A 23,764-nucleotide genomic window follows, 5' to 3' on the forward strand; every position below is an offset into this window, starting at 1 on the left:
TGTTGTGGCCATAACGGAGAGATGGGTTTCACAGGGGCAGGAATGGTGGCAAGATGTTCCAGGGTTTAGAATGTTTAAAAAGAACAGAGAGGGTGGAAGAAGAGGAGGGGGTGTAGCATTGCTAATCAGAGAGTGTGTCATGACTACAGAAATGTAGGTTGTTGAGAAAGGTTTGTCTACTGAGTCACTGTGGGTGGAAGCAAGGGAGCAGCCACCTCACTGGGGGTTTTCTACAGACCCCGTAATAGCAGTAGGGAGATTGAAGAACTCAAAGGCCAGCAGATTTTGGAAAAATGCAGATGTAGCAGGGTTATTGTTATGGGTGACTTATCTTTCCAAATATTGACTGGAACCTCCTTAGTGCAGATGGTTTGGATGGAGCTGTTTTTGTCAGGTGTGTTCAGAAGGGTTTCCTTAGACAGGTATGTAGACAGGCCAATGAGGGAAGGGGCCATTTTGGATTTGGTGCTTGTTAATGAGCCAGGGACAGATGTCAGATCTCACGATGGGAGAACACTTTGGTGACAGTGACCACAACTGCCTCGCATTTACCATAGCCACGGAATGGGAAAGGAGCAGTAACCATGGCAAGATATTTAATTGGTGAAAAGGAAATTATGAAGCTATCAGACAGGAGTTGGGAAGTACAGATTTGGAGCAATTGTTCCACAGAAAGAACACAACAGACATGTGGAAATTGTTTAAAGAGCAGTTGTTGCGAGTGATGCATAAATTTGTTCCTCTGAAACCGGCAAGAAGGGGTAAGATTAAGGAGCCTTGGATGATGAGAACAGAGGAGACACACATCAAAAGGAAGAAGGCAGCTTACGTAATGTGGAGGAAGCAAGGATCTAGCACAGCTTCAGAGGATTACAGGCTTACGAGAAAGGAGCTCAAAAATGGATTGAGGAGAGCCAGGAGGGGCCACAAGAAAGGCTTAGCAAGAAAGATTAGGAACACAAAGGCATTTTATTCAAACGTGAGGAATAAGTAAATGATCAGGGAGAAGGTAGGGCCGGTCAGGGATAGCATAGGGAATGTATGTGTGGAGTCTGAGCAGATAGGGGAAGCCCTAAATGAGTTCTTGCTTCAGTTTTCTCGAAGGAAAGGAACCTTGTTGTGAATGAGAACTTTGAGGAGCGGGAAACAGGCTTGAACAGATCGAGATTGAGGAAGTTGATGTCTGGAAATTTTGGCAAACATCAAGATTGTTAAGTTCCCAGGGTCAGACCAGATTTATCCCAGGCTGCTCTGGGAGGCAAGAAAGGAAGTTGCTTAGCCGCTGGAGAAGCTCTTTGCTTCCTCATTCTCCACGGGAGTCATACTGGAGGATTGGAGTGAGGCGAATATTCTTTCTATTTTCAAGAAGGGTAATAGGGAAATCCCTGGCAATTACAGATTAATTAGTCTTACGTCTGTGGTCAGCAAGGTTTTGGAATGAATTCTGAGGAATACGATTTATGACTCTTTGGAAAAGCATAGTGTGATTAAAAGCAGTCAGCATGGCTTTGTGAGGGGCAGGTCATGTCTCACAAATCTTATTGAGTTATTTGAGGAGGTGTCAAAACAGGTTGATGAAGGTCGCATAGTGGATGTGGTGCATATGGACTTCAGCAAGGCATTTGATAAGGTTTCCCATGGTAGGCTCATTCATAAAATCAGAAAGAATGGGATACAGGGAGATTTGCCTCTCTGGATTCAGAATTGGTTGGCTGACAGAAGGCAGAGAGTGGTTGTAGATGGAAAGTATTCTGCCTGAAGGTCAGTGGTGAGTGGTGTCGCACAGGGATCTGTGCTCGGGCCTCGGCTCTTTGTAGTTTTTATAAATGATTTGGATGAGGAGATTGAGGGGTAGGTTAGTAAATTGCCGATGACACAAAGGTTGGAGGTGCACTGATAAAATCGAGGACTGTTGCAGGCTGCAGCATGACACTGACAGAATGCAGAGCTGGGACGAGAAATGGCAGATGGAGTTCATCCTGGATAAATGCAAAGTGATGCATTTTGGAAGGTTGAACTTGAATGCTGAATCCAGGATTAAAGACAGGGTTCTTGGCAATGTGGATGAACAACGGGATCTTGGTGCATAGATCCCTCAAAGTTGTCACCCAAGTGGATGGGGTTATAAAGAAAGCACATGGCGTTTTGGCTTTGATTAACAGATTGAGTTTAAGAGCTGTGACGTTTTACTGCAGCTCTACAAAACCCTGGTGAGACCACACTTGGAATATTGTGTCTAGTTCTGGTTGCCCTATTATAGGAAAGATGTGGAGGCTTTGGAAAGGGTGCCAAGAAGATTTACCAGGATGCTGCCTGGACTAGAGGGCTTGTTTCATGAAGAGAAGTTGACTAAGCTCGGACTTTTCTCTCTGGAGAGAAGGAGGAAGAGCGGTGACCTGATTGAGGTGGACAAGGTAATGGGAGGCTTGGATAGTATCGATAGCCAGAGGCTTTTACCCAAGTCAGGATTGACTGCCACGAGGGGTCATAGTTTTAAGATGTTAGGAGGAACGTGTAGAGGAGACATCAGAGGTAGGTTCTTTACGCAGAGAGGTGTGAACACATGGAAAACGTTGCCAGCGGTGGTGGTGGAGCAGAGTCATTAGGGACATTTAAGCGACTGCTGGACTTGCAAATGGACAGCAGTGAATTGAGGGGTGCGTAGGTTAGGTTATTTTATTTTAAATTAGGATTAATCCTTGGCAAAACAGTGTGGGCTGAAGGGCCTGTTCTGTGCTGTACGTTTCTATGTTCTATATTCCAACTCAACTTAGAAATGCCATTGTTCGAATATTGCTCATCTAGAAATTAATTCCAAGGAATCAAACACATATGAACGAGGCTGATCCGTATATTATCAAATACCACGTTTTCATCTTATACTTATGCAACTCAATGTCTTCTTTTAAATTTTGAAAGCATTACTGTTCCTGGAGTTTATTTTTCTTTGGACTTTAATGCTCTGTGATGTAATGACTAAAAGACAGCGCTCCTTTTACTGTGTCTCACTCATACAGAACGAAATATCTATTAATACATGCAAGGACAGGGCCAATGCAGAAGAAAAAAAGACATTTCAAATGGCATACAGTAAGTATTGGATAAATATAGAAAAACTGGCTCCTTTGATGTCATTTGTTTACATACTGCATGATGGTATAGTGTCAGGTTGCAGTCTCAGTTGGACATGTGGCGTCAATTAACTTTAGATGCCAAAAGTTTCAGATTCCTAGATTGAAAAGTCACATCTGTGATTAGTTATTTTACACATTGTAATAATTTTCTTAAGGAGGAAACCAGTGAGCAAGTCATCCCAATACTTTTTGATTATTCCCATTATGTGCCTGCTTTACCTAAGGCTGGAAACAGCTTCATGTGGCAGCTCAACCAATTAGCACATTTAGCTGCAATATAAAGAATTATGCAATTAATTACAACTTGAAGTACCAAAATTGTATGACTCAACAGGTTAAAGGTTTCAAGGGCTAAATGGCATTGTCCCATTCTAATGGTGGCAAATTAGGATTTATTTTCATGTAATGACAATTCATTGTTAAAGTGGGTATGATTTGCTTTAAAGCTGTAGTAAATGTGGATTAAAAGTTCTCAGATTGTTGGTCTGCTCCCATCTGCCTTTGAATGTTTTTGTGCACCTTTTAATATTTTCTCCCATGCAGGTGTCTTTGGTTTCTCCTGTGAATTTGTTCAAATAATCATATCTGGAGTCCATATCCACAGAACTGTCAACTGGCAATCAATATCAATTATCACTAAGGGAAACAGACCCTATCTGAGCATTTATTCAGCTTGAAAAATAAATTGAAATCTGTTCTCACCATAAAGACGTATGAATGGCTCACTGTGCTGTGTAGTGAGTTAATATATCTGCACTGGTGCACTTTGAATCTTTGCATTCTGAGTATTCTGTGCCATCAATACCCTCCTTGTGCTTTCATCATCTGCATAGTTTCCTGTCTCACTGACTCCAGGCAGGCAGTTTGGTGCCTCAAACCTGGTGTTGAGGTCCCATCGTCACACAATTTACATTTCAAAATATCATTACTCTGCCTGTTACATTGCCAACTTCACTTAGAAAATCTAGCTCAAAAGAGGTCAAACCAGGAAGTATTAAATTGAAGTATAAATTAAATTTATATCACAGAGAGACTGAAAAAAAATCAAGACAGAAAGATGAGATTAAGAGAGAAAGAACAGAAATAGACAAAAAGTATATCTAATTTTAAATCTCTGATTGAAATTAATTCTGAAGGAATGAGATTACACATTCCTAAAATTAAATTTTCAGTACTATAGAGGTTGTTTTGTTTAGTAACTACACTTTTAGTAAAGTTGTAATGAGGACTAGTAATGTTTAATTCTATTGACAGAATGGGAATTTCATTTGAAATGAGCCAAGATAATGTAAAAATAGTTGCAACGGTCACCTGAGCTACAAATATGCCAAGTTTTGAAAGGAGACACATCTGGGCAGTTCCTCGACAAAATTTTACTTTTACTATTGCTTAAACTCTTCAGACATCAAAATTTTCAGGACAATAAGTAATAGCCATCTCATCTGCCGAAACCTCGAGAGTTGAAGCTAACCTACCAAAATTTATTATACAAAAAAGATTCTGAAAACTCACTTATCTCTTTTCATAGTATCTTGCTAGTTTTGTCAGCTGGGAGACCGAATTTCCCTTATTAACATACATTGTCCCTATTATTTGCCAATAGTCAGCTATCCCATGAATAAAACTCGCCTGTGTGAAGAAAACTGTAAGTATATGCTTGTGTATTTCTTGAGTACAGTAACACCAAGGAAGCCTGCAGGATGGAGTCAAAACAACTCTCTTTTCCTCAGCCACTTTCTCTTCATGTTTGGAGCCATCTCTGTTACAAATTGGAACACATTACAGAAATAAATCATTTAAAACAGAAGAATCTCCAGATACCACATAACCACACTGAAAAAGGATGAAATATAATTTAAAAGAGACTGTCTTCAGAAGAACAATCTGATTATTTCAGCCACAATCTACTTGGACGTCAAGATCAACAAAGGGACATCAGATAGTATAATTCTTATTTACGAACTACCAATACTTTTCCCCACTCCATCTCCCACCTTATAACTTGCTCTGTAGCTTTTTTCTTGTGAGCTTATATGTGTATATTGGAGGAGTCCAGGTGGACTTTACATTTTTAGATAAGTTGTAAATTCACTCGTGAAATTTGAACTACATTTAATTTGTTAATTTTGTTAACTCGAGATTGGTCTGGTTTATTTCCTCATATAGCTTTACGCATGACCAAGTGCATATTGAATTAAAGAAACACATTAAAAAAAAACAGACACAATTATAACCTACCTCAGGAGTAAGTGAGAAAGAGGAATTTATTTAACCCTTCAGATTTGGTCATAATACATGATTAGAAATTAAACTACTTCTGAAGGTACTTCTGGGTAAATCCTACAACTTCATATCCTCACTCATATTTAAACCATGGAGTGTTATAGTCTGTGTAGCAGCAGGGCACTTATGGAGGGAATTATAAGATTTCCATGCTAAATGTACACTTGTGGACACTGGAAGCCATTATCCAATTTACTTGGCAATAACAGTGAATGCAGATAATATCTGTCATTATCAATGACGAATCCAGTCCATCATGCTGCTATACCAAGTGAAAAAGTCACCTAATCTCTATATTTCAGGCTTGCACTCAATCCATTTTCATTCTGTTATGAGACACTCGATGCTATTATATTTTGGGAGTGTCTGCTTTGGCAAATTTTGACAACCAGTGTTCTTTATGTACCTTATGCACAATGACATCCACACTGAAGAATTAATGACTGCAACACAGTTACAAAGCTCTGTTGTGCACTGGTGGTTCCAAAGTTAGTTAATGCTTTTTGAAAAGTGTTGTTTGGATGTATTAACTGAGACCAATCAGTTTTTTTTTTCCAATTTCTAACATTCACATGTACAAAGACAAATCCATCTATGAAGATAGGTCTGTTCAGAGAATCATCTTGATAATAAATAGAACGATGAAGAAGTGAATGTAAAATCATTTATATTTTCTGAATAATTTACTTTTTATGGGAAGCATTTTATAATAGGTTAGATCTAGAACAGTATAGAGGAATAAACTGCAGTTTACACAGTTGAATTGATATCATTAATCTGCCTGCTCAGTCACTACTTTTGGATTCAAACCTATTCACCTATAATCGAATTTCATATTAGCAACATTAATTCAGTGCAAATATTTGATTTTCTCCTGGAAGAAACACCAACCAACAGAGGGAGGAGTAGTGGGAATCAGCATTAATTTTGAAGCAATTTTAAAGTATAAAATTGAAAGAGAAACTTGAATTCTGAAATTTCAACACACACGTTTTACCTCACAATAACCAAAGAACATTTGTCTCATATTTTTAAAAGAAGAGTTATATTGATGTTGAGCACAAAGATCAGAAGTTGGAAGGTTCCTGATTTAACCATTTCCAAAAGGTGGCCTTTTAAGATGCTTGTGCTCCCTCACTTTCAAACTCATCCCATCCCACCCCAAGTGGGTGTAGAAGGACAGAAAGTGACAAGATGGGCAACAAACAAAATCTTTGAGGAAATTTTGGAAAGTAGGGAATGAAATATCAAGGAAGATGGAATTGGCTAGACAATTTCTAGAGTAGGATATAAATGTCTGAATAAGCTGGAAGTTTTTGTTGCATGCAAGGACTGCACAAAACACTATATAGGACAAACAGGAAGACAGCTAACGATCCGCTTCCATGAACATCAACTAGCCACGAAACGACATGACCAGCTATCCCTAGTAGCCACGCACGCAGATGACAAGCAACATGAATTTGACTGGGACAACACTACCATTATAGGACAAGTGAAACAAAGAACAGCCAGGGAATTCCTAGAAGCATGGCACTCATCCACAAACTCCATCAACAAACACATAGACCTGGACCCAATATACTGGCCACTACAGCGGACAGCTGAAATTGACAACCGGAAGCGGCAGAGACAGGCCACTATAAGTGCCGGAGGAAACACCACAGAAGCGCTTCACAGGAGGCTCCCAAGCACAGAGGATGTCACCTAGACAGGGGACGAAACGTTTGCAACAAAAACTTCCAGCTCAGCGAACAGAACCACAGCAACGAGCACCCGAGCTACAAATCTTCTCACAAACTTTGAATGTCTGAATATGTTTCCAACATTAGCGAAAAGCAAAATTAGCAAAGTACTTGCTGATCTCTGTATAATTGCATGATACGATTCAGTTTGTTTGCATCCTGGTTAGCTCTGACCTGACTTAACTGGTCTGTGCCAATGCTGCTCACACGGCCATTGCCCACAAAGCTTTTCTTCATTGAACACTCCTATACATTAAATTTAAGGATCCAGCCTTTTAAGTGTGGCTACGCAGGTCAGTTTAGGTTGGGAAGATAGGAAGAGTGAGTCATGGGGTAGGGTCAGTCAGGTCAGGTCATCTGCTATTACAACAAAATTTTGGCTCTTATGTTCTTAATAAAAGGGATTGTGAAAGCTTTTGCGAGGTGAAGCTGCTAATTTTAGCAGGTACTTCACAGTCACATGAAAAATGATATTGTTTTTATCTCTAAACACAAAATGTTCCACTTACATGAACAGAACAGAAAATCAATATATTTGGAATCTCCCATATCCGCTGTATCAAAACTACAAATAAAATTAACATCTACTTCACCATCCTGTACCACAAGAGGCTACATCATCATCACTTCTCAAGACAACAATAGTCAATCAGCCATTCTTCTGCTTCCAAATGCAAACACAAATATAACCTGGGCTTTATTTTGCTGAGCACCAAATCCAAATAATTTTTAAAAATACAGGCAGCATTAAATTTCATTGACATAACGTAGCAAGGTTGGGCAACATGCTCCAGTACTAAATGGACTCCATTCCAAGTATGATTACGCCAATCTCTTTCGTAATCATTTGATTTTTCAAGTTAACACGCAATGTCCAGTTTACACAGTCAAATGCATATTAAGATTGGTAACTGCCAGTTTTATGAATGTAAACCTAAAACTCTGAAAAAAGCAAGCATAAAGGTGAGGCTTTAGACATGACCTAATTCCAAATCAGCTGAGTCTGAAAGGTTATTTTAACTATAGAGTTCTCTGTTCCTCTCAAATGGTGTATTTAATGTATTACTTTGGAGTGATGCAATATGATTTGAACTCAACAACTGAACACAGCCCAACTTGTAAAATAGAAATACTTTCTGACAAGCAAGTACAAGGGGTAGGCAATGGCCAAGTGGTATTATCACTGACTGTTAATGCAGAGTCCCAGGTTCGAATGCTGTCATGGTAGATTGTGGAACTTGAATTCAATAAAAATTTGGAACTAAGAGTTTGCTGATGACCATGAAACTATTGACAATTGTTGGAATGCTCTTTAGGGAAGGAAACTGTCATCCTTACCTGGTGTGGTCTACATGTGACTCCACACCCACAGCAATGTGGTTGGCTCTTAACTGCCCTCAGGGCAATTAGGGATGGACAATAAATGCTGGCCTAGCCTGTGATGCCCTCACCCCATAAATGAATTAAAACAAAATGTAATTAACTTTGAGGAATCATGACAAGAAAAATCACAGATATTGAGAAGGAGTTTGGTGGAAGATTGTGCCTTTCCCATAGTGAGTTTGCTGGTGGGGAATACTGTGTCAGACATGAAGGTAGTGACTGGGGGCCATGCAACCTTCACACCTCTACCCCCCCAAAAAGTGACACAATGCCCTTTTTTTTTCATTTCTGGGATATGGATTTCACAGACTGGGCCAACATATATTGCCTATCTCTAGCTTGCCTTGTGAGTGTGATGGTGTTAGGGCTACCCATGGCTGAAGCAGCATACAATAGTTGAAAGTGGTCCTCAGTTGATATAAAATGGCTGGGGTAGACGTTTTCTAAGCTGAAACAGTAGCTTGCACTGTCTGCTGTTACAAGTCAAGCTATAAGCTAGAATCATTAGATGCATTCATAGAGGGAGTATATCTCCAAGGTAACAAGATCAAGATAGCACACAAAGGGTCCTGTGAAATGTATACAATGGGCTCTGATACACAGAAAATAATGTAGATGCTTGTGTAGAAAATGACAGTGAAGCTGCCAATATGACACATTGTGAGACATGTTTTGGATTCTTTAGCAAAGTAACAAAATGTTGCCACCTATCAAACATTGAAATGAAGTTTTAAACATACAGCTGTTATGGGATATAATTGTATTCTTGTTGAAGTTCAGTTGAATGCAGATTGAAGCACTGCAAATGTATCAGCAAGGGAATGCTGACTGATATTTGATTGAATAGGATGTATTATCAAGGACTAAGGATAATTGATAAGAGGGCCTAGGAAACATTGTGGGATTATGTCAGCCTGGAGCTTGTCCACGAACTGATCAGACAGTCACATGATTAATTTGATAATCTAATTGGTTGGTTTATAACAACTAAAGGAGGGCTGGACGCAAGTATATCAAAAGTTTATGTTTCCCTTTGTTCTGTGAAAGTGTCCCTGGACTGTCCAAAGGTTTTCACTCTGCTGGTATGAAACAAAAACAAAATCTCTTTGATGTTAGAAGTGGACCTCAATGTCAAGTGATTCATTTAGTGACTCTGACCCAACAGATGGTGAGCTGCCTTCTTAAACCACTGTATGTTATTTGGTGCAGGTATACCTCCAATACCATTAGGAATGGAGTTCCAGGATTTTGACCCAGTGACTCTGAAGGAAACACAATTTATTTCCAAGTCAAGTTGGTGAGTTACTGGGCAAATTGAATGTAGTGGTATTCCCATTTATCTTGTCCTTCCTGATGGAAGTGGTCATGGGATAGGAAGGTGCTGTCCAAGGAACCTTGGTGAATTTCTGCAGTACATCTTCTTGATGGTTTATACTGCTGCTATTGGACATCCGAGGTAATGGGAGTGAAATTCTGTGGATGCGATGCCAATCGAGCAGGCTGCTTAGTCTTGATGGTGTCCAGCTTCTTGAGCGCTTTTGGAGCTGTTCGGTCTAGGCAAGTAGGGAGTATTCATATATACTCCTTACTTGTGCCTTGTCAATGGTGGACAGACTTTGGGGAGTCAGGAGGTGAGTTATTTGCTGTAGAATGTCTAGACTCTGACCTGCTGTTGCAGCCTTAGCACTTATAGGGCTAATCCATTTCACTTTCTGATCTACTGTAAATGCCAGAATATTAATAGTTGGCTTTCAATGATGTAAAATGCCGTTGAATGTCAAGGGACCTGTGGACAGCTTTTCTGTTTTACCGTGAATTGAGACTCAAATGGCTAATTAAGGACAGCTTGGAATGCAGGGAGTATTGGAGTCCTGTGGTGCTGTGATAGCAATATTTCCTCTGAGCTAAAAGACTCAGGTTCAAGTCCCACTTGCTTCAGAGGTGTATAATGATATTGCTGAACAGGTTGAAAATGCTACCCCAGATATTAGAAAGGCATAATAAATATGAAAATGTTAAAAATGTGACAAAATGTAATATGAAAATCTCATATATGTGGGGTGAAGGCAAGAGAGGGGTAAAAGACATTCAGCATTTGATGGAGAAGCCTAGTTTCAGGAAGGGAAGAGACTCATCCCCTGTCCTCACTGTTGGCCCCCAGCCCCAATGAGTCTATCCGACTATCACTCACCTTTGACCTGGGATCCTGAGATGATCCTTATGGTGCTGCTGGCAACCGATTGGCCAAGAGCGCATGGCAGATGAAACAAGGAGAAGGGCAACTGCTGGCCTAGCAAGTGCCTGAATAGAATAAAATAAAGCAATGGGCCTTCCTTAAAAAAGAAACTAACATTGGTTCTCCAACAGTGCTCGGGAACTGTATCACCTCTACAAAATTCCACACCTCATTACTCCCAGCTGTCACCCTTGTAGCATTCATCAGCCCCTCCTATTCCAATAGTGCTGTCTCCTTGTTAGTATCACATTCTTAGCTATTCTTTACCATTTGATAATATGAAATAACTTTGGTGTGATGTTTGTACACGTGTACCTGTTTCAAAAACTTAAGGCTGGAACCATTGTGACAGGGATGAATTTAGATAATTAATTCTCAATGCAAAAGCTTTGTTCAACAACTGTGTGTTAAGCAACTTGAATGTCACAGAAAAAAAACTTGACTATCCACCTTGGAGAGCAAATGTGACTTTAGCATGTTATGTGAAAGACTGTCCTACCAACAATGATTGCAGTCTTTAGTACAGCATTGATTCCTGAAGAAGGGCTCATGCCCGAAATGTCGATTCTCCTGCTCCTTGGATGCTGCCTGACCTGCTGCGCTTTTCCAGCAACACATTTTCAGCTACAGCATTGAAGAGTTGGCCTAAATGATTTGTCATCTGTCCTAGTGCCTGTGAAAAAAACTAGGAGCTCTGAGTAAAATTCAGGGCTACAGACTTGATAAAGTGACTACATAAGTCTTTGGTGAAAACATTAATGAAGGTAACTGAAGAAAAGGAAAAATGACTAACGTAGAATATTATTTTACATTCCAAGCCAAGCCAGATACTTTCATACCTGAATGTTGAGATGACAAACTATGAGAAGTAAATAATAGGAAAAAAAAGGTGCATGTGATTTCACCACATTTATCACAGATGGTTGTGGAGAATTTACCTACAGGAGGATTAGAATCAAGGAATTCCAGGATATCAAAGCAGCAAGTAGAGCTTTCAGCTTGAATTCTTTGTTCCTGGTCCAGTTTGACTCCCTACTGCCCTTTTCCGTTGCAAGACCAGCAGGCTGAAACTATTCAACACACCTTTGGCATTGCAGAAAAGAAAATTCTGATTGTTGTGTACTCAGACAGGAGCAGAATTGGCTACAGTTTTTGCTTTTAAAATATTTAGTCCCACTACACACAATGGGCTTGAAACAATAAGGATTAGATAATGTTATATAAATCACTTTCTGCTTAAAAATACATTTCTTCACTATTGTCTGCAGCTGTGAATTGAAGGATTACACAATAATAAGATGAATGGACTCATGAGTCAAGTGGCTTCAATTAATCTGTGGGAGATGAGAGTGTTGGGACTTATCCATTTGATAATAGGTCCTTGAAAAGATGACCCAATGATCTAAAAGATCTATCTCAGCAACACAGAAGCACTCTTCTTGCAGAACAGGATTTTTTTTAAAAAATTGGCTAGTTTGCACCATTTTTCCTTGAACATTTAAGGCTCAGCACTATTTCTTTGTTGGATAATTGACTGTAGACATCACATCAAGACAAAACCATTTGTTATGTGACTGTCTTTCCGATCTCCAGCAAAGGTCATTTGATAGCAGTTGGTATCAAGCCCTTGGCTGGTTTTTCTCCTTCTACAACTTATGGATGCAGCTTCTTGATCACACTTGAACTTCAATCAGGAATTTTTGTAACAATGGAAAACTGAGGTCAGATCTTGCAAGTCTGTCTATTAATTCATGACTGCAACAGTGGGCTTCAGCAAAGCACTAAGTAAAATTTAAAAAGGAGAAATTTGATAAGTTTTGAGTTGAGTGGCAAAGCAACTGTGCTTGCCTCACTGGCAAGGCGCTGGCATAGATTTGCCTTTCCAATGAAAGTATCAATAATGTGCCAAGCCAATGGTGGGTAAGCAATCAATGGCATTGAGACATCCTCAGACAAAAATCTGCAATCGAAAATATTGAGTCTCACTAATTCCGGTCAATTTTCCGAGAGTGAAAGGAATGATGACTAGTTTAAAATTAAAGCTAAAATATTGCAAACAAACTTGAAAAGAACTGCACATGCTGGATATCTGAAACAAACACAAAAAGTTTTGTCCAGGGCCAAACTTGAAATGTTAGCTCTGGTTTCTTCCTGCACATACTGTCTGACCTGCTGTGTTTCACCGGCAATGTCCCATTTATCCAGACTTTTTATCATCCACTAACTCATCTCAAGTTCAGACTCTTGATGTTGAAGCTAATAATGCACATGACAGAAACAGTCACTACTTTGAATATTTATATTTCAATGTGAGCTGGCAGCCAATTAGTCTGATAACCAGCTGCTGGATTAACTTCAGATAGAATAGTTCAGAGCTTCCCAAAGTGGGGGCTGGGACTGCAAGTGGGGTCACAAGCTGAACTTTCAGGACCAGGGTATCTGAGGTTGCAATGGTAGCTGTGAAACTTTGACAGTGTTATAACAATTGTACCTCTCAGCCCCCCACTCCATCAGTTTGTACTGAAAGGTCACAACTATTTTCAAACCTTGGAATGGAGTCACATTGAGAAAAGTTTTGAGCTTGAATAACTGTCAAAACGTAACTTCAGGAAACCTTGTAATCTCATAATTATAAACCCTGGACAGTGTCACAAATGAGTATTTTGATCATTCACTACCTCCTGTGTTTATTCTGTAATAAAGGGATTTTTTTTAAAAAAATGTGACATTCATGGTGAAGTCCTGAGGGATTTCAGCAAATGGGCAGAAAGAAAAATGATTTGCATCACAGAAATATTCAGAGCCCTTGCATGCATTTATAGATATTTTCCAAATCAACCTGTTCAGAGATGTTATGACACACCTCCCGAGAAGGTGCGACTTGAACCTGGGTCTCCTGGCTCAGAGGAAGGGATACTACCACCACACCTCTGATCATGAGCATATTTTCTCATTAAGACTGCAAGTCACAAACAGCCTATTCTAAAAGTGTTGCACAAGTGCACAAAGTGACTTTAGTTTACAATGGCATGCTGAAAAGATATGTATGTGTGCGTGCTTGCAGTGCCAGAGGAATTCAATACTTGAAAGAGAACAGGGATACTGCAAAAGCCTCTTGCCGGGGAACCAGTTTTGTTGAACAACATTTTTGTTTAAAAAATACATTCTTATCAACCCAATATTGTTGCGTATCTGGGGAGATAATTAGTGGCTGAGAAGCAGTTTACTTCCAATGAAGGCTCCCATTAAAGGCAGCCCATGTTATCTCGCTCTCAGTACAGTTACTCTTGCATGTATTTCTGCTCATTGCTTCTCTGCTTGGATTTGTTAGTCACGGTGAGTGAGTACAGTGTACAGGCCGTTTCCACATGCTCTGCAGGATACAAACTGGATAGATTAACAGACTGCACACAATGACAGCACTAACCCTCTTCCTCCAGAGTGCAGCATATTACGAAAGAAAAAGCACTTTTTGCCTGACAAGTTGATCAGCTCAGCATGCAAGCAGTTGTACGAGCACAGCACAAAAGCTTTCTTATTTCCTTTCCTCAGTTAAACTGCTTTTTATTTCTTGAAATTGGAGCACAGTTACTTTAAAAAAAAACAGTGTGCACTTCACTAATATGGTTCCAGCTTCCAAAACAAATAAGAAGATCTGCCTTGTCACTTCATTCAATCTGTGCAACTGGCTTTTGCTGCGACTTTTCCACATTTGTTGTTGACTATTATCTTGTGCATGAAAATATCACATTGAGATAATAAGCCAATTATTCAAAGTAATTGGTTCTCCTGTAGCTTATTGTGAGGAATCAGCCCGACTCATTATGGCAAAGGTTGCAAATATAAGACTCGGAGTTCAAGACTATTTGGACAAGTCATTGTTGATGTAATTCAAGATTAATCATGGCATCATTGAGTTACTATGACACAATGAGAGGCACTTCAACACCAGTGTCCACTCCACTTCTCTGTCAATGAAAAAAAATCACAGGATTATTACGGAACAGAAGTAGCCCGTCATTCTAATACTAGTTCCATTATCGAATGCCAACCCCTTACCTTTTTCCTGCACACCATCTCAACCCAACGAATGCCTCAGTCAGAGCAATCTCTGATCAGTCCCATTGCCTCACCCTGTCCCAGAGCCCAGTATATTTATCTCAGTCAACTGTCCAGTCAATTTCTTAAGAATATATGAACATAAGAAATATCAATAGGGGTAGGCCATCAAGCCCATCAAGTCTACTCCGCCATTCAATAAGGTTATGGGTGACCAGAACCCTTAATTCCTTTACTGTTCAAAAACCTATCTTTGTCATTTTGTTTGAAACTATTCATTTTCTCATTTTTCATCTCTTCCTAAGTATTAAGTTCCAGGCAAGATCATTTGAATCCTCCTCCTATTCACTCATGCATGTCTTGTACATAACCTTGAATCCATGTCTCAAAACGTTTGTGCCATCAGTTAATGGGAACAGATCTTTTTTCAATCATAAGACTCAGGGTTACGCAGCATGGAAACAGACCCTTCAATTCAACCAGCCCATGCCCACAATAATCCTCACCTAAATTAATCCCTCCTGCTTGTGCTTGGCCCATATCCTTCCAAACATTTCTGATTCGTGCACTTATCCAAATGTCTTTTAAACACAATAACTGTGTCCATATCCACCACTTCCTCTGGAAGTTCATTCCATGGACAAACCTCTCTGTGTAAAAAAAATACAAAAACTTGCCCCTCATGTCTTTTTAAATCTTTCTCCTCTCACCTTAAAATATGTCCCCGCTCGTGAAATCCCCCAACCTAGGGAAATGACACCTGCCATTCACTTGAGCTGTCCCCCTCTTAATTTTATACTCTTCAATAAGGTGACCCCTCCATCAAATCTTCTCTCAATCTGTATTCTTCCAATGACAACAAGAGAATTGCCCTCTGCTGCCATAAGACAGAGAGATCAATGACCAGGGTGCGCAGATTTAAGGTAAGAGGCAGAAGGTTTAGAGGAGATGTGAGGAAACACTTCTCAACCAGAGTGTGGTGAGCATCTAAAACTCACTGCCTGCAAGGTGATAGAGGCAGAACCCCATAACTTTTAAGAAGTATTTAGATGTGCACTTGTGTTGCCAAGGCGAAAATGAGGACTGCAGATGCTGGAGATCAGGAATTCCTGATGAAGGGCTTTTGCCCGAAACGTCGAAGTTTCTGCTCCTCGGATTCTGGCTGACCTGCTGTGCTTTTCCAGCACCACTCTAATCTTGACTTACGTTGCCAAGGCATGCAAGGCTATGGACCAAATGTTCAGAAATAGGATTTGAATAGTTAACTGGCTGCTTTGGCCATTATGGATGCAATAGACTGAAAAGCCTCCTTCTGTGCTGTGGATCTCGATGACTCTCATGCAGGTAGAACATGATAGCATCTACTTGTTTAAGTTTTAAAACCTTTTCTCCTGATGGTTTTTGAACATGCAGTGAGGCCTCTGAGACCATTATAAACAAGTTCAACATTATGTTTCAAAAATTAATGAGTTGAAGACTGCAAAATAAATAGAGGAAGGAGTGAGGAAGAGGTGAATCAGAGTGGCTGAATTCAATACTAAAACTGAAAGAGAGTTAGAGAGAAGTAAAGAAAAAAATTGATTAAGAGGGAGAAAAAGAGATTTAAACACACACAATGCAATTTATAAGACACCCTAAAATGATTTACAACCTCAAAGAATGAGAACTCACACGTATAATTGTTTACTTGCTAGACAAGGAGCATCTCATAGTCGTCAGGAACATTTTGTTAAAGAAGTACATGGCTGGAAGCAACTTTCAGTAGTAAACATAATTATAGTTGATCTGCAAGCAAAGCAACTTCATTAAAAATTGAGAAATGAAAAATAGCATAATAGCACAACTAATCACAAAAGTGGCACCAATCAGGTAGCAACTTGTGAAGATTTGTAAATTCTTATTGGTTTATGTCTTATTTCAATTTGCTGGTCAGTTTACCTATTGCTAATGGTATGCAACATTCAAACGCTACTATTTATTTCAGCAAAATGTGGTACTTATAGTATACTGCTGCTTCATATAATTCTGCGCCTCAGAGGATCAAGGAACCTTCCTAAGGGGGTGATAGATGTACGAATGATATCAAAGGATATGGTTTAGAATGGTGGAGCAGGATTGAGGGGCTGGATGACTTTCTCTGATGTCCGATAAGACCAGTTGCAAGTGTTGTGCAAGAAGGACCTCCAGGTGTGAAGTTGCAGTACATTCAGCAAGCCCCAGCTGTTCCTCTTTTTATCATTGTTCATGTAATACTATATATTCCATCAGTGAGCATGATACATATTTGACACGAAAGACATTAAGAGTTATTGGAGCCTCAAGGTCCATATATTCAAAGAGCATTCTTGTGCAGTTCTGACAGGTAGAAAAATGAAATTTCCTCCAATTAATCTGGGACTCACATGGGACTCATGGCAAGGCCCAGCCAGAGGTAAGAGGGTATTTGTTGAGGAGGAAAAAAGAATAAGAGCATTGAAAATCAAAGGAGAAATCTTTGCACAGCTTAAACATTTTTTCTTAATTTGGGTGGTGTTTCAAAATGCAATGGAACACGTGATGCAGTAATTTCCAGCATTGTGACTGAAGGAGATTAGCTGAGCAATTGGTGAATATCTACCTCAGTTCTGTCAGGTTTGCAGCTTGATTGAATATGGGAGCCATTGTACCTGCTGTCACTGACTGACAGCCATACATATTGCAGCATGAATTATTGAACGGTAGATTGGAATCACAGGACATCTAGAATACAACCGTTTTTTTACAAGAACAAAATCCATTGTTCTTCCCTCTCAATGGCAAAGAAAGTTTTATGTATGGTGTTTCTCAATCAACTATTTTATTTTTGAAGTTGCAATAGGAGAATGTGCCAACAGCACAGCCAAACAATTAATGATCAGTTAATCAATTTTAATGAAGTCTGACTTGATACACTGCAACACTCCTTCCTCACTCCTTATTGGTTTGTTGTGTCAGTATAGATTTTGTGCTGAAGTCTCTGGAGTCAAGCTTGAATTCATGAATTGCTGGCAACCATGATGTGGACGTGCAGGTGTTGGACTGGAGTAGACAAAGTCAGAGGTCACACAATAACAGGCTACAGTCCAACAGATTTATTTGAAATCACAAGCTTTCAAAGCACTGCTCCGTCATCTGGTGAAGTGACTTTACCTGATGGAAGAACAGTGCTCCAAAAGCTTGAGTTCAAATAAACCTATTGGACTATAACTTGGTGCCATGTGACTTCTGACTATGAATTGCTGATTAATAGGAAAGAGGGCCATCTTTGTGGAAAAGTTCATTATGTAATTTTTAGACCTAACAATTGAAACATCTCCTCATATATCTTAATTTCACCTCCCAATTCTTCAATAGCTGTAGTCTTTCTTCAGAAATACAATCGTCTGCCTCTTGAATGGAAGTATACTGTTCTGATGGCATCCCCATGTCACTTGTTCTATACATCTATTATCCTCTGTGAAAGACATCTGTTTGAATTATTTACTTATAAAAACTGTACATGCTGGAAATCAGAAACAAAATCAAACATTCCTGCGGAAGGGTCACTGGACCCAAAATGTTAACTCTGATTTCCCTCCGCAGATCCTGCATAGCTTTGCCAGCAACGTCGATTTTCATTTATTAATAAGAATTGAATTCAATTAAATGTGTCGAGAAGTTTTTAAAATTGGATACAAGTATGAAAGACACCTTTTGGTCCATCAACCCTTTGGGGTTGGAACTTCAATTGGAAGTTTACAGTCCTAATCTTCTGTATCTTTTTTATATTCCTTAGTTAAATCTCTACCATCTTGTTGAATTTTCATTGAAATAGCTGAGGCACAATATAATACTTGGCTCAATATTTACTCATGTCAAAGCATGCCTTCATCTCTTGATGATTGATCCCTTGACCTATGTCCTCTGTTGCTGGTTGGTCAACCTGTCATTGTGATATTTTACTATTTGCATTCTGAAGAAAACATTCCTTAACCATTTGATTCAATTGATCTGCAATTAATTAAGTCAATTATGGCCTGAAATATACAAATCAATAATAACTGTACCCAATTAGCTTAGGTTTGTCAGATTGTTCACAAATTGAAGTTTATCCACAAATTGGGTAAAATTATCAACCCTCAAATCTCAGGTTCTGACAGATGGTCATTCATCTGTTGACTCTGTTTCCTTATCCATGTTCCAGACAAAAAAAGTGCAGATGCTGGAATCCAAGATAGACAAGCAGGAGGTGGAAGAACACAGCATCAGAAGATGGAGAAGTCAATGTTTCAGGTGTAACCCTTCTTCAGGACCCATGTCCTTTATATTTTTTATCCATGTTGGCTTCATGAGTTGATTTCCAGTATTTTCTTCTTTTTTTTTCATTTCAGACAACCATGAATATGAAGATTATATGGCAGAGACAAAATAATGTCTTTTCTTCTTCTCAAATGATGTCAAAATTCCTGATTCCAAAGATTTTCTTTTTGCAGAGAGTCTCTGCCACCTCATTCCGACTTGCTTCAGTATGCTAGAAAAGGTACTCTGGGGGGCCCCCAATGTTTAATAGAAAAGGGCACACTTACTCTTTGCTTGTAATGCATGGAGAAAAGAATTGATTATTACTGCAGCAGTAGGTGGCTGTGGTCTATGGGACCTCTTGATGATTCACATCATCCTACAAGATAACGTCAAGAGATCTTTTATGATTTATATCACAGATAAAGTAGACAGGGCTTTGGCTTTACCATCTGGTCCAACAGACAGGTGCTTTGGCCAATGCACCACTTCTTGAGTACTGCTGTCTAACAGCCACCAAGCTGTTGTTCCTCAGGTTCAAACAGTCTGACTTAAAGCCACAAGCTTTCCCTTGGAGAGAAGAGTCCTACTGATTGAGCACAGACAGTCTCATTAAAACAGCAGCTATCACCATCAAAACATAGGTCTGTGTGCAGCTTCAGATCTCCAGATGTACGTGGCATATGAAAAGTAAATACAAATATTCTTGGGATTAATTTCAACAAAAACATATCGTTTGAACTGCTTCAATGGAAAAACTCTTATTGTTTGAAATGGAATACTGAAAGATCAATAAAATAAGACAAAACATTTGGGGTAGCCAACAACTCTAAGAATTTTACTTATTTAAATCATTGATTAGTTAAAGTCAATATGAATTAAATGATGGATTAAATTTGTGATGTTTTAGATTGTTTTATGAATGGACTGAGTAAATAGTTAGGTGCAAAGGCATGCTATCTGTTTAGAAGATTCAAGAGTTTTCTTGCTGAGGGGGAGAAACTATAGTTTGAATATCTTTTGCTTTCCAATATGCAGATCTGCTGTTGAAAATTAAATGCGTGATCAGTTTCTTCTGAAGAAAAGGAGGTAGATTCTCTCAGTATATGGGTTTTAGTATGAAACTTCCAGGCTACATGTGTCTGGTTAGAGCCCTGAAAATGTTATTCAAGGCTAAGAAAGTCTAATCTCAATTATGTGACTAATCAAGGAAAAGTCTACAAATGTTCAAGACCAGGAATTGAAAGAAATAGTTAAATGAAACTTAAGGATATGGTGGAGACATGAATTTAAGTGTTGTAATGTGATGGTGTTGGCAGCAATGGGGCTGCATTTTTTACTATGTCTTGAAATATTTCAAATTGTAACAAGTGTAAATAGCTGGAAATGTGTTGCTGGAAAAGCGCAGCAGGTCAGACAGCATCCAGGGAACAGGAGAATCGACGTTTCAGGCATAAGCCCTTCTTCAGGAATGCCCGAAATCATAAATCTGATCTCCAGCATCTGCAGACCTCACTTTCTCCACAAGTGTAAATAGTTTGGTTTATTCCATTTTACCTTTTCTTTTATGTAATAAACTTCTGTTTTATTGTTAAAAAAAAAACAAATCTACAGCATGGTTGGTGTGCTTGTATTTCCGTGAAAATAACAAAAATATGATCCATCAAGCTAGATTTTTATATGTGATCTGACGTTTTTAGTAAATAACATTAACTGGAATCATAATATTCCTCAAGCTAATTATTTTGGCTATGTTTACCCTTTTGGTATGTCAATACAAAAGAGAAGTCATTAACATGTACTTGTGCAAACTTTCCAAAACACATAATATCACAAAGCAAAAGTTTTAGATGGAAATGCCATCTTTCTTAACAAGTGTTCTTTATGCATAGATCTTTCGAATTCTTGCATTATCCAGCCCACTTGTATCTATCCCTAAACATATGAATACCTGTTTTGGTTGGAAGCTTGTACTCCCAGAGGCTTACTTTTAGAAAATATTGCCTCCTATGAGGGGTTCAGGATTGTGGAACCTATTTTGTAATATGATAAAATGGAGGTCAAACTTTTATGAGTTTCCAATTCTTCATGTCCTTCACATCCTCAAGATATCCTCAAGTGTTACACATTAAATTTAGCCTTTGAAGTGTTGCTACTATTTTTAATGAAGCCAAATGTAACAACAAATTATTTGGCCACAGGACATCATCCTTCATTAGTTTATAAGTTTCACAAAAGTCACTGCCTTGCCCAATGGCTCAGCTCATAGAACTAGCAGAGCAAAATACAGGGAGATCTAAGCTTTGATTTTGAGTTTGTGATGGCATTTTAGATGTTCGACTAGCTTTTGGCAGGTAGGATACTTGCATGGATGGCCTAAAATTATATGGGTACATCAATCACCCAGTATTATAGTTCCTCACTATTATCTTGTAATTCCTGTAGATGGTGAGCAAAGGTTCATTATGAATGAATACATTACCAACACTGCTATGATGATACTCATGGTTAAACAGTTTACTACCAAAGTGCTTATGTCTTACGAATAGCATTTTGTAGAAAGTTACTGAAAGGATACATTAAAACATTTCTAGGCATGAAGTCATCATTTTTAGGAGAGTAGAACAATAAATCTTTTTCATTATGTCAGAACAAAAGGGTACACATTAATCTGTACATTTGCGATATTTCCAGAATCAATAATGGTACAAAGCAAATAGTCTTAGATGCAAATAAAAAATGGAGCTACCATCTTCCTGACAAGAAAGAGAATTTTAAAAAAAGATCAGGAATGCATTAAGTATGTTTTGATGTTTAAAACGTATTGCTTCCAAATACAATATCTATTTATTTTTTCAGATGCTATACAACATCACATACGTGTACTTAAATGCTGCCAGATGGAATGATCAACGATATTCATTTGTTGGCATATGCAAGCTGATTTGCAAATTAATAATGCATAGTTCACATAGCTCCCCACCATCCTCCTAAATTAAACATCAAACAAGATTGAATCTTGCATATATGTCCAAAAAAAAAAGCCTGGCAGTTTCTAGTTTGGACATTAGATCCATTTGATTGATGGTGAGCAGTTTGATGATAATGCTTCAGCTAGGGGTTCATCTTTCACTTGTCCAGTGTTTTAATACCTGCTGTGGCTTAAATCACGTGCTGTCTACTTCACTGAAGGTTAAAAGATCCTGCAGAGAGAGAGAAAGAGAAAGAGAAAAATAGAGAATGTGTGCGTGTACCATGTTGTGCCAACATGGGAAAATATGAAGCAGTGTAAGCTTTGAGTGAGCATAGCAATCTTGAAATATTTGAGTGAAAGTTGTCAGCTGTTCAAAGCTTATGTTTGTTTCCTCCTCACAGAGGAGACAGAATAACTTTAGTTTATTGCAAAATGTAACATTGTTTTGTTCAGTGTATGTTCACCCTCACTAAAAGCTTCAAGAGTTTTGAAACGTTTTGTTTCATGCTAGTATTTTTACAAGGATGTTCATGTGAACACGTTGATCAACGTAAGTTCTGACCATACTACTCAATCCCAGTGATGATCCAAGTCTTCATTTTACTCAGCTCCCAGTGATAGGGAATTTAGATGGTCAAATTTATGAAGTAGTTTGTGGCTCACTCAGCTATTTCAATTTCAGAAGCGTCTGTAAGGAACAGTCATGTACAGAAGCCCAAATCACTTGCTGGCTTACTGGATGACAGATAACAAGCAGTAAGTTAGAAGGTTCAAGTTAAAATGAAGGTTTCAAGTCATATCAAAAGATATGAAGGTAAATCATGTTAAGGTCAGCAACAGGCCCAAATAGACATAAAGCTTTCAACTCACAGGTGGAAACTGACTGTAATAGGGTATGATTTTCGCATTGTCCTTTTGTATCAGGTGGTTGCTCACCTTGGGAGAGCTGAAAGGGTCTTAATTGGGAGAGTATATCTAATAATAGTTCAAGGAAATGTTTTGGATCGATGAAATTAGGAAAGCAATTAGAAGGCATGAGAAGAATATAAACAATATCCAGGAAAACTTAAAGATGTTTTCCAAATATATAAAAACCAAGAAGACATCAAAGGAAAGAATAAAATCAAGCGAGGTCAAAAAGCAATCTCTGCGTGGAGACAAAGATTTAGACATTGTTCTTAATGAACATCATTTGTCTATTTTTACAAAATGTGAAAGACAGAATGTATCATCATTTAGAAGGTATGAATTAATCAAGAAAACAATAGATTTTTAAGGGAATGTCTTGTCTGACTAACCTGATTAATGTTTGAAAAGGTAACAAGCAAGTTTGATAAGGGTGGTACACTTGCAGTTTCTTGGGATTTTAGTACTTTTTCGTCAAGATTCTGCAATGGACTAAACAGAAAATTAAATGTACGTAGGATGAAACAGAAAATGCAAGTTAGAACCAAAATTGATTCAGTGACAGAAAGCAAAGAGTTATGACTGACAGATGTCTCTCTGTCTGCAAGACTGGTTTCAATGCAGCCTGCAGGGCTCTGGAAGGATTGTTTACTGTTGTAGTAGACAACACTGATATGGATTTACATTGAGTAGCAGGATTAAGAAGTTCTCAGATGTTACAAACATTCCAGTCAGGAGACAGATTCCC

The sequence above is a fragment of the Chiloscyllium plagiosum genome, unplaced genomic scaffold (genome assembly GCF_037043375.1).
Source record: "Chiloscyllium plagiosum isolate Xiang-an unplaced genomic scaffold, Cpla_swu_hap1 HiC_scaffold_29, whole genome shotgun sequence".
NCBI lineage: Eukaryota > Metazoa > Chordata > Chondrichthyes > Orectolobiformes > Hemiscylliidae > Chiloscyllium > Chiloscyllium plagiosum.